At 45.9% G+C, this 12,824-nt stretch overlaps 1 long non-coding RNA gene across 2 annotated transcripts; it reads right to left on the minus strand.

The window, feature by feature from the left end:
- Positions 1-436: 436 nt before the first annotated feature.
- Positions 437-12,591, minus strand: LOC128081131 (uncharacterized). Of its 2 annotated transcripts, none has more exons than XR_008207012.1 (3): positions 12,479-12,591; positions 4,639-4,738; positions 437-2,082 (listed from the first exon to the last, which is right to left on the minus strand). It is a non-coding gene; the product is annotated as an uncharacterized LOC128081131 (long non-coding RNA). The 2 variants fall into 2 exon arrangements; XR_008207011.1 differs by lacking the exon at positions 12,479-12,591 and adding an exon at positions 8,951-9,153.
- Between the last annotated feature and the right edge of the window lie 233 nt (positions 12,592-12,824).

The following is a 12,824-nucleotide window of genomic DNA, read 5'->3' on the forward strand; positions in this document are numbered from 1 at the left end:
GGTGGACTCTCCTAGTCCATGCAGTGCTGCCCAGCCCAGGAGACAACATGGTGCAGCACTGCAGGAGCTTTGTGCAAAGCAAAAGGAAATTAAACGTGAGTCATACGCAAGTGTCAGAGAACATTGCAGGCCCAAATTCCCATTCATTCACAAGATCTGATTACCTTAATGTGCTTTGTCCAACCTGAACATTTTGACATGCATAAATCAAAAGGTTCTGCTATGCCTTGTTGAGCTGTTGCGGCAGCACAGCAGCTCACCTCTCCTGCACAGGCTCAGCCCAAACACCATCAGCCCACGGTCTGCTGCCATCCCTCTGCCCTCCCAGCCAGCCTCCGAGCCCTGGCCTGTGCCTCGAGGGCATCACAGCCCTCACAGCACCTGGGCAGCAGAAAGGTGGCTCACAGCATTGAACCCCAGCTCCCGAGGCACTGGGCCAGCTCTGGCCAGTACAGAGAAACCCTGAATTAATTGAAAATGACATGTTTTGATTTGGCTTAATACGCTGAGATAGTTTGATCTGGATCCGCCAGGCAGGAATGATGTGTTTCGTTCAAATCTTCTTGACAAAACAGAAACGTCTATGTGATTCCTTTAAAATCAATTTTTTCCATGAAAAAAAATGATCTTTTTACAGAATATGCATTTTCTCCATCTAGAAACACTCAGCACTAATTACCACATTGGTGAGTTTGATAACAAACTTCTTGTGAACTCTAGTCTGAACTACAGTAAAGTCATTTTCAATTCCCTTACTCACTGGAATCCAGAGCCATAAAATGGTGTAAAACACAACTAGGGAGAAGCATTGAGAGCCCCCACTCACTGCTGCCTACAAACTGGGATGGACAGGCACAAGAACAGCCTTACATGAATGATGCTCACATCTGACCCTGGTACCCCAACCACAACCACATGCAGCTCTGCTGCCAGCACCCCATGTGTTCCTCCTGTTTCCTTATTTCCCTTCCAGACATCAGCAGAAAGTTCAGAAGAAAAAGATGTGCCCAGGTTGGAGGAAGGGGGGGAGCTGATCTTATGCATGTCTTGAAAAATATAAATAAACTTTCCCACTCCCATGATGGTTCGTATATTTGTCAACTGGTCTTTATGGGAAAGTGGTAAAGAAGATTTCCGATGCCTCGTAGTGACATATATTCCCAGTGAGGAACAAAGTTTGAACCAATTTTTGAGTTTTAAAATTATTGAGAGGAGTGATTACCATGGCCAAGAATAACTGTGTATGGAAGGAAATTGATTTCTGGCCTGCTAATAATTCATTTTACATTCTTCATAATCATATTCCAAAAAGCATATATTCTACAGCAATAAACAGTTCCAAGGACTCTCCTCATTTACTCTCCCCACTGCATTCTTCGGACTTGCTTAATTCCATAGCCCAAGGCTGCAGTGGGATTTGGGTGGATAACATATTGTGCCTATTAGAGACACGAAGCCATCCAAACACTGCCAGCATGGAGCATCCTACTACAACAGCTCCCAGCTCACCATATAGGACAATCTCTCCTGCTCCTTAACAAGCATTTTAATTTGGTCTGTCTGCGTAGCATTCAGGTGTTTCTACATCCAGCCCTTCCATGCCAGCTTCTGCTTTCTGTTCTACTCCCATCCTTATCCCTCTGGGCGGAAAATCTCAGGATTGAAATCCTTTATGAACTCCAAGAGTTGTAAATTCATGTTCAATTTACTGTTAAATAGATGCCTGATATGAAAATGAAATGGTATTTAAAGATGTTACTCAATTCTGAACTTTTAAAGCAGCCCTGGGAAGAAATGTGGGATGAACGCAAAACTTTCTGACTTCCCAGTGAGGTCACCAACATTAGTGTTCCATCTTTGCTTTGTTGTTTTCAGGTTTTCATTGAAACTATCTAACATTTCATCTAGCAGATAAAAAATAATAATAATAATAAAGCACTTTATTTACAAAACTTACTTGCCAGATACCTCTGAGCCATGATTTTGAAACGTCTCCATTGGTCACGACTAGAAGAGGCAAAGGATGCAGCAAATTAGGGTTTTCTTCCTCCATATTGATTCATCTGCAAAGCATGCAGCCACCTGCATTATCAGAAGCAAGAAGGCAATCATCAGCAGGGTGAACAGACAGCTGACTTCAGGGATGAGCTCAGATTTTTCTGAAAGGAGGGTGGATAGCAATAGGGAATAGGAAAAAACTCCCTTGGGTCATCTTTACCAGCATGCTGTGTCCCGAACATTGCCTCTACTCAGAGCCCATGTCAGACAGCCCTCATTGGGCAGAAGGACCCAAGGACCTCAGACATAACCCACTCTTACCTGGGCTTTCGAGGATTTGAAGCCAGATTGAGCACAGGGTGGGAGCCTGCATTCCCACATACCTGAGGGCTGAAGCTGCTGGAGATGACACGGCCCCAAGATCTTAAATCCCGTTACCTTTCACCACAGCAAATGGGACCTGCAGTACAGCCTGCTCAGGAGGGCATGATGGATATGCAGGTTTGAGGCTGGGGATGCTGCAGGCTGCTGCTCCTAGGGCAGCTGAGCCACAGAAAGTGTTAACACAGCTCCCACACTTCGCTTTATGCTGTGAAATGAATGTTATTCTCAGGGGCTGCAATAAGGTTGTAACAAGCTTAAATACTTCATTAATGAGGGCTCTGTAAGTACCACAGAGACAAACAAGATTTGAGAGGGGCAGAAGCCTTTGTGCTTTCCTCTTCTCCACTGGGGAGAATTCAACTCGCTGTCCAATTTGCAATTGCTAACAGAAAATTTTGCACGTGGAAATGGATTTGCTTGCACAGTTTGTGCCTCCATCTAATTGTTTTTAAACTTTGCATCCTGGGAAGAATTAGCAATCATGTTTTAGCAGATCTCTGTTCTTAATGTCTCTGAGTTTTTGGGAGATTTTCTTCATGCAATATCCCATATGTTCTGATTGTTTTCAGGGGAACACAGTCAAGTCACCTCTAACAAATACCTGTTAAATCACAGAGCACATCAATCCATTGGCCAAAGCAGTTGCAGTCTGTTATAGAAGTTATGACATACCTTTTGCTAATGGAGAGAATGATGCCAGGAATAAACACAAGTCTTGCTAATGTGGTTGTTTTATTCTTCTAAACTATACATGCAAACATGTTATTTTCTTACGGTTTTTTTGTTTGTTTGCTTGCTTGTTTTTTTAATTTTAAAGTAAGAAGGAATGAGTAAGCAAGAACAGAAGGATGTCTGAATATATCTGCCAAGGCTCAATGGCTCCATGGAGCCACTCCTTCACAGTTTGCTAGCACGGGTTCAGTGCTGCTGGGGAAATGGAGGTGCATGAGCAAATTCTACCACCTTCCTCATTCCTCTCCTGCTATAACCTTACACCACTTCCAGGCCTGACTGCTAGCAATAGCTGACCACAGCCAGATGTCACACTGCTATCCAAGATGTGTCCTTACCACCCACTTTGACACACCGACCTCACTGAATTCTGCTTTGATGTCCCTTTGGGACCTTAAGACTGAGATAAAGGGGACAGATCTTTGAAACATTTGGTCTATTATGGCAGTAGAAAAATCCTGAACTATTTAAACTGTTGTGCTTAAAAATAATGTTGGCTCTGTTTTGAAGTCCTCTTAAATCCTCCTACTTGGGAGAGGATAAAAATATCCCACTGCACCTGGTTACCTCAGCCATTTCCAACAGCCACTGCCTCCTGAGAAGAGCTCCTTCAAGATGCTGCCTCCTTAACTGCTTTGTCCTGACGTTGCACAGGTCGGAGGTTTGGGGATTTAGGCAATGTGCACCAAAACAAAGAAAAGGCCTTTGAGCCGGAGGCACTTGTGTACAGTGGAAGTGCAGCTTGCCCCTACAACATTCATCCCTTTGGTTATGCTTCCACAACAGCCTCCTAACTCATTTCCTTCAAGGGAATATGTTTTCCTTTCCACAGCTCTATTGTAGGCTTGTAATCAAAAGTGGGCTCCTTAAAACTGGACTGACCCTAGCATCTGTTAGCCCTTCTAATATCAGCGAAAACAGGGCATGAAGTGCTTTAAATCAGAGCTTCATTCCTCAGAATAAGGAGGATCGTCCCTCTCTGGTCAAAAGTCACAGATGGCAGATGTTCAGTTTTATCCCCTTTGGCCACTGGCAATGGCAGATTCAGAGCTACGACGAAGCGCTAAGGCTCCGCACCAGCTCTTAGCTCTGGGAAATAGCGGCTGTCTGCTCTCATTCATTCTCTTGAAGCAATCTTTAATCTTCCCAAAGACCCCTTCAGGCTCTCTGTTCCAAGGCTGCAGCTAGAAGAATGGCTTTACACAAAACCCAGAGCACAGTGCAACCTCAAGGCACTGAGTGAAAAAGTGAACACAACAAATGTAATAATAGTCAGAAAATAAAAAAAGCAATCTACCACAAAATCGAAGTGGTTACCAAAATCCCCACCCACTGAGCCATTTGTTCTACTCATTCCTCTGAACACCGAAGCCAAAGTCCTGTTCTTCCTCCCTTCATCAGTCTTCCTTTCCTCAATGAACTCTTACTGCAACAGAAGCATCAGCCTTGGACTCATTGAGCTGCTGGGTCTGCAGCAAGTCATGCACTGCATGGCAGCTGGCACTTCCCATCCATTTCACCTACCCCCATCCTGCTGATAGCCAATCTGTGATGGAGTTTATGACCACGGTGCTCCAACCATCTTTGTCTGAAGCTTAGAATGCCATGAATCAAGGCTTTCTGCCTACAACAAAAAGGAGAGGTCCTGTGAGGTCCAGGAGCATGAATTACAGAAGGCTCTTGTGCACACCTTGTACACTTTCCACATGCTTGCCTGAGTAAGATCCTGCCATGAATATTGCTACTGACTTCAGATTTAAAAGCTAACTTGCTTTTCTTCCTTTTCTGACAAGTGTAATCAAGGGCTAAAGGAAAGCAGAAAACAAAAGCTTGGAGAAATTTGCAAGCTAGCAGAGCCACAGGTGAAGGACCAAAACAGACCTGAACTGCTAACCAGACTCCTGGAGTCATCTGAGGAGAGACAGAATCAGTAGAGATGACATTACTCACAGATCCCTCCTGATGCCTTACATAATTCATAGCAAACACTGGGACATGAAGACCAGAAATCCCATGAGGAGGCATGTGGCATTGTTTTTTCTCATTAGGGTGAGTCACACAACACACATTATTACATAAAGCGGGATGTCTCATTAATTACATCTGTCTGGGGGCTATAGTGTACAGTGTCTGGAAGAGCTCCAGGAGACTAAGTCCTTGTCCTCATCATTCCAGAAAGTCCTGCAGTGCCTCTTTGCAGGAAGCCACCATCACTTCCACCCAGCTGCCAGCTGGGCTCTGGCTCCCAGCACCTTCACTATGGTTCTGCCTGTGGGTGCCAGTGTGCATTCCCCAGCAAGGTCCCTTTTCTGCCAAACTGCCCCCCAAGGACATGGATCTCCTCATGCTCACCCACAGCAAGGCACAGAGAGGGAAAACCCACCCTGAGCCAAACTCATGTCGCTGCCATCCACACTGAGAAAACAACAGGCTGAAGGAGGAGCTGTAATAAAATGGTGTTTGGAATAGGAGGCAGTGCTGCACTGTGGCTTCCAGGAAGAGGGGAAGCGGAGCATTGCAACAGCAACTGCCAGCGTTTGCCCATGCAGACAGGTGGTGGCTGTGCCTGCCAGCTGCATCAGGGACCTCAGGATCCACTCCTCCTAACACATCCGTGAGCAACCAGGAGGGCCAGCCCTGTTGGCACAGACAGCAGTGCAAAGGGGTGCAGTGCCATCCACTTCACTTCTGTCACCTGCAGGCCCCCAGATGAGTCTGAATATTCAGTAAGTAAGAGAATGTTGTCTCACAGCTCCCAGCTACCTCTTCAACAAGGAAAGCTGTTATAGGAGGCATACGCCTCTTTGCCTCTCCACAAACTCAGACTTTGAAAACCTAGGTCAGCCTATGGGAGCCTCCTGTGGTTCAGTTATACAGGGTGGACTAAAAGCCCCCAGATCCCTTGCAGCCCCCTTTGTGCCCTCCTACAGCACTGCAGGTGGGGCTGTGCCTGGTGGAGGATACTTGTACCCTGCAGTGATGTGACACAGAGATCAGAGACAGGAAGGGGAATTTGATTTTGCTGTTTGGCACAAAAGAGGATCACAGAAATATGTCAGTGGATCACTGAGATTCACACTAACGTGACCTGAGAAGTGTTCAGCCCTGTGCTTGATTGCATCCAGATCACCAAAACACTGCTGCCAGCAGACAGTGCTCGTTGCCTCCACAGAAAACACAGGAGTTACTGGCGGGGAGAAGGGAAAGGTCAGGGAACGTCCTCACACGTTCTGCTCTCTAACAGTTAGTTCTTGTGACTGTATCAATATGCAGTAGCAATGACAAGGACAGATGATCTGGAACTCCCCTGCATTATTCATACACAGAGAAAGAGGAGGCAGCTATTGTGAGAAGTATCTGCTGGCTTGTTGAATATACAAGGCTCTAAACCTCAACGCACTGCTGCAGATGATGCTGTATTGAAATGCTAACCTATTGAGAAGTCCCACAATGAATAGAACAGGGTATGTTTCCAAAGTTCAAACATTCCAACATACTCCAGGATTGGAAATAGGATATTAAGAACAGGTTGGGGAAAAAAAAGAAAAAAAAAAAGGTGGATTTGGGGAGAGGAAGAGGTGGATTTGGGAGCTCTACCAGCGCCCAGTTCTCCCAGTTAGGGCTTCAGCCCCCATGAGACACCCTTACCATCACATAAGCAAAAGCACTGCTGCACATCTCACAAGTGGGAAGTGCTTCCTTACTCTCCTTTGAGCTCACAAGACACCACCCACTGGCGCCTGCCTTGCCCAAGATGAGCAGCTCACCCCAGCACTCCAAATGCCAGATTCTCATCCTGTCATTGCATGAAACAAGGTCTATACATAGCTCCAGTTTGCCTTCTGGAAGGGGCTTTCATCCTCCATCTCACGCTCAGTCTCATGACTAGGAAAACAAACAGTGAGATTCCTCTACAGCAACACAGCAGCAGAAGAAAGAACAGAGAGATCTTCCTCCTCCATGTACCCCCACATAACCACACTGCACTGGATCATGGCACAGCCCAATGAAAGTACGAGTAATGCAGAGGCAGTGCCCCAAGTTCTGCAGTAACCAAATCTCAGGGAGACTTTATCCTAAACTCTTCAGCATCCAGTGACTAAGAAACACATGTAAAAGCATTCCCTAATGCTCACAGATACAAGGAGGCCAGGAGACGAGTTTTCTCCTTTTGCTATGTTAGGCTTTAATAGAATTATATGGTCTTTAGTTTACCTTGCCATGCAGGCACATTAAGCATGGATTTCTCTAAAGCTGGAACATCACAAGATACCCAAACAACCTTGTCATTGCAATTTTGCACATTTTTCCTCTTTTGTGTATCTGTGAGCTCTGACTGCGGTAAAATTTCATCTCAGCCCACTGCCATCTGGAGCAAGGTTTGGTCTCAGACACGAGCGTAATGGGAAAGGATATTTCTGGGGAGTGGTGGGAAGGTTAATCTTGTGAATGCTTAAAGATGTTGATCTCTTTCAGTATCTCACTGTGACGCGTATGATCTGGACCCATCAAGACCGAGTATGTGGAAAGACAGAAAGAGCTTTGAGATCTGATTGGTACTGGGGTCTACAAATCCTTAGTCATCACAGCAGGAAGATTCGCCCCAGCTGATTTTCAGTTTGGAGTTACCCTGATTTATCCAGGAGACCTACAGTGATCTGCACCACCTGCAGAGCATCAGAAGAAGACTCTCAGCCACTGCAGGGACTCTGCAGCTCCCAGCTCTGGGTCTGCTCACCCTCAAGGGACAAAGTCAGATGGTGCTCAGATGGGTTCACTCCAGATTACCTGTTAGGCTTCACAGGGAGCATCAAAACCTTGATTATCAGGATTCAAAAGGAACATCAGAGGATGCCTTGCAACCTCCTGCCACCAAGAGAACAGGTAGCACCCATCCCTTTGCATTGCTTAGACATCACACCATCTTTCCACATTGCCTGTTGGATACAGGCTGGGACACTCTCTGCTGGCATCACCAGTGCATGACACTTCCCTGAATGGCTCCAGCCCTCTGATAACATCCTTCACCCATTTTAGTGCTCGTGCTCTTGCTGCCTTGCAAGGTTTCCCCCCAAGCACTCCACAAGGCAGAGACCAGAGAGAAGAGGAAGAGTGATGCTCAGAGATTTCTCAGACCCGTGTCAGGCAGCCTGTTTACTTCTGCTGGGCTTAGCTGGAGATGTTTGGATGCTTTTATACGACTTGACATCCACCCCTCAAATAACAGACCCTGCATCCCCAAAAAGGCCAGACAGACATATTATCTTCTGATTCTATTTCCAGCTTGTCCGGCAGACACCACTGGGGAAGAAGAGCAGCTGCAGCTGGGGCAGGTTTACAAGCTGTTACTGGGCTGCCCGTTCCAGGCGATGGCTGTCAGGTCTGCGTGAGCTGGGCTCCTGTAATCAGCCAAAGCTGTTGTTTGTTAGCCCCTCGCGGTCTCTTGACTTTTCATCTTGATTAAAGAGCACGCCAAACGGCAGGATTAGCAAGGCAGGCATCCCAATCCTTTTGCTGCTCCTGAAATCTAGTTGCCTGCCTACCGCACACGTGCTCATCCTCAGGGCTAACAATTAGTGGCACCAGCTGCTAGCCTGGATGCCAGGGCCAGGAGCTATTAGTGCACAGACCATTAGCTTTAAAAGGCATTTGGAACTTCTGAACGTATTAGGGTTCTTATGACTGACGGACAGAACAGCCATATGTGGCTCACTGTTTTTTCTGTCAATATATTTCTCCAAATCAGTGTTGGGTTATCGGAACGATTTAGGTGGAGTACATGGGAAGGCATCTTACCAAGAGGACTGAGTACTGCATGCAGTTGAGTAATTGTTACCTGCTTTAACTAACATCATTGGCACCTTCTTCCAAGTCAGGAATGGCAATGGGTTGCTTGAATAGCTGGATATTGAGACTCTATTTTTAGTCCTGCCATTTGCCCACCTAATGATTCCAGGGAAGTCATTTCAATTCTTTATGCTTCAGCAACCCCATCTGTAAGATGGCAATGATGAGCCCATACCACAGGACTTGGAGATCTGTGCCTGTAAAACAATATAATAAAACTTCAGATTACCGTTACTGTTTAAAGCCGAGGTGGGGAGGAAGCCCCATGGGTCTTTGCATAGTTTGCAGCAGCACCTTCATGGATTTTTTTCAAGTCTCGCATTCCCACTTGCACATCACTTGAAGCCAGTGACAAGAGAGAGAGACAGAGCTCCAGGCTGGTTGCTCTGCACCTTGTGGCAGAGGCTGCAGACACGAGGAGACCACTCAGTCCCCTGGCCATTACCCTCGACCCACAGGGATGAGCCAGGTTGCAGAGCAGAGCGTTGACTCTAAGCCAAGTTAAAAGCCAGACTGCCTTACCAGCCTCAGCCCACTGCAATCCAACCACAGAGAGATTTTCCCATTATTTTCCCAGCTTTTTGTTTAAAGTAGAGCTGTCACGGAATTTGGAGTTCAAACACAAGATCTCTTCAAAAGCCTTTAAAAGAGATTTTATAATGTGATGTTCTGATGAAATTTCCAGGCCTTTTTGTTTGGTACAGCTGGCAAACACCAGCAAAATTCTTATCATTTTTTTAAATGTTTGAATATAATATTATAATCCCATAGCTGGATTCTTGAAATGCAGACATTACGTCAGTAACATACAAACTGGTCTTTTTATCCTGGGTCTGCCAGATTTTCAGGCTCAGGACAGTTCTTCTGCCATTTGAAAGGGCTCTCCCCTTAGTTAGACACACGTCCCTCTACTCACCCAGATGGTTTCCTCCTCCAAGCTAGAATAATGTATTTAAATTTATCCAATGGCTTCCATGACTCAGATTTCCCATAGCTGGAAGGTTTCTAGCCGTCCTCTGCTCCACCTGCTCAGATGTTGAAGCAGCCCTCTCGCTGGCTCACAACCTGCAATTCTGCACTTCATCAGTGAAGCGTGACTGCTGTCGGGGCAGGGGGAGGCTTTTAGCTATTTTAGTCTTTCATGAAGCAGTTCTAGAGCAGCTTCACGTTCACATAACCCAAGGTCTGAAGGTTAGTCCCTGGCAGTCCTGGAGAGAAACCATAGCTTTTAGAGGTTTGTTTCTTCTGGAGAGGAAGGGTATGTCCTGAAAGCCATCATTCAGTGATAGGGTAAGAGGTAATGGCTTTAAGTTTTGCCAGAGGAGGTTCAGATAACATATTAAGGAAAAGTTCTTCTCAGAAGAAGTGATGCTGCACTGGCACATGCTGCCCAGGGAGGTGGTAGAGTCACCATCCCTGGAGATATTCAAGAAACATGGAGATGTGGCACTGAGGGACATGATTAGTGGGCACAGTGGGATGAGATGAATTTGGGGATCTTAGAGGTCTTTTCCAACCTTAATGATTCCATGATTCCAGCCTTCTCATCTGACCAATGGATAACCAAACTTTCACTCCATCCCAAGCCTCCATTCCCCAAATATTTCTCACTTCCTATCCACACCTAAACCACACTTCCTATCCAACAGCAAACTCATTCAGCAACTACAACACACAACAACTTTGCTGTCTACATAAACAGATAATTGTCTGGTTTGGACAACAGAACAGAAATGCAAATCCTTACATACTGATGTTTTATCATTTGCCTCAATTTCCTTGAGATAACAGGCAATGATTTCAAGTAGCACGTCAGTGATCAAGACACCCTTCTTTACTGGTGTTCACTGGGACCTGAGATCCTATGCTACACAGACCATTTTGAAAATGCCACCTGGGACATTCCAACTCACAGGAGTCCTTCTGTAGACAGCACATCTTTAGATAAAAGCATCCCAAATGATACTGACATTCTAAAAATCCTTTGAAATTGCTGGCAGGCCTGAGTAGTGGCTCATCATAGCCTGGAGCAGCTGAAAGCTGGAGAAGCAGCTGAGGAAGGATGTAGTGATTCCATCAGGCTCAGAGAGGAGAGAAGCTAGAAAGGAACAAAGGCAAGAGGGTGCACAGGCTTCAAAGCTGTTGGGTTAAGCTGACTGGTTTTATAACACATATGTTGAAGTTTAAGAAGGGAGAAGAGTACTGAGCTACAGGGTTCCTGCCATCATATTCCATGGGCTATTCCCAACCATCACAGAAGTCCCAGGACATTTGAAATCCCTGTTCTGGTTCTACCCAGACTCCACAGGGCACCGAATGCACAAAATTCAAGCAAGAACCTGCTTGAGAGAAATAAAAACAGCGACCAGCAAAGTCTTTGCCTCAGTGACCCAACACTCACAGTATGGCACAGATCACTGCAACCAAGGCAGGCTGTATCAGCCACCTTCTGAAACATCAACAAGCTATGTGGTGTCTCGGAGCAGGAGCACAAATGAAAGATAAAAGCACGTTGGAAAACTAAGCTTCTTGTCATAAAAGACAACATAGGGAAGGAAGATTGGCAAGGGCAAACAGTCAAGCAGTTAATTACAGAGTAAATTAACTCTCCAACCATGTACATAATCAGACAGGAAACATTATAAGCTTAAGCCAGCAGTTTCAGTAACAAGATTTTGACAAAGTTCCCATTTATCATCCCTGGGCTTAGGCAGTGAAGTTCTGCTTGAATGTCTCAAAATGGAACTGTAGTCCCCTACAATATTGTCACCAAATCCCTTGCACTTAACTGGGTTTTGGGGAACAGACATTGAGCCAAATGCAGGAGGGCAATAACAAAATAACACCTTCAAAATCACTGCTAATTGTCAGAAGCATTTCACAGCATGGCCCTGGGTCCTTTCTTCATCACGGAGCAGTGGGGTGTTCTGGCCTTGGATCAGGACTCTAAAGGGAAGATGACCCTAGTGCATAAGACCCTGATGTCATTTGTCATGAAACCTTGAGACAAACAAGGACTTAACTTTTCCATGGTAAACTGTTTCACAATTTGAGATATCCAGGGCCAGATCTGTAGATGCAAATGTAGCAAAAGCCGTGAAAATCAGCTAGAGAGATGAGTGCTGTAAACAAATAAATAATCAGCCTCATCAATTTTCAAGTTCAGAAAAAGAAATCTCAGTGGAAATTTTTCACAGCTCTTCTGTGCCTCAGTTCTCCGACTGGAAAACAAGAGGATGTATGATGCTTCTGGGGCATTCTTAAATAAAATAAAATCACAACCACAAAGCTCAGGCACCACAGAGGAGCACAGTTAGGGAGCAGTTAGGAATCTGAATCCCACACAGTGTCTATGAAGGACCCAGAAGAAATTTGGCCCACAAGCAAAACACCAGAAAAGCTTGCTTGCTGCCACCAGGCACACACGTAAGCGGCTGGGCCAAATTATACTTACACCCTGTCTGTTAGACAGGCATGGAATGAAGTGGGGAAAATAAAACATTGGTCAGGAGCTTACCCCAAAGCACGTGATCCCTCCTGGTGTGAGGAGCTGACGCTGATGTGGGGTTAGCATTATTCCTCCCTGGGGCTGGAGCTTCCATCTTCACCTGCAGCATGCTGGGTGCCAGCCGACAACAAGCTGCCTGATGGAGAAAGGACAGTCAGCACGTGGCACCAGGCTTAGCACCATAGCAAGGGTGCACCCAGGAAAGCCCCAGAGGATGGGAAACATGTCTGCAGCCCTCTGGTGCACTGTGAATATGGGTTGTTTTTCCACAGCAGCAGCAGCAGCAAAAGAACCAAATAAAATCATTTTTTATTAGTTGAGAGGAGCCCTCAGCAGCCCGAGGACAAGTGTGCGG

The sequence above is a fragment of the Tympanuchus pallidicinctus genome, unplaced genomic scaffold (genome assembly GCF_026119805.1).
Source record: "Tympanuchus pallidicinctus isolate F22 unplaced genomic scaffold, pur_lepc_1.0 scaffold20, whole genome shotgun sequence".
In the NCBI taxonomy this organism is placed as follows: domain Eukaryota; kingdom Metazoa; phylum Chordata; class Aves; order Galliformes; family Phasianidae; genus Tympanuchus; species Tympanuchus pallidicinctus.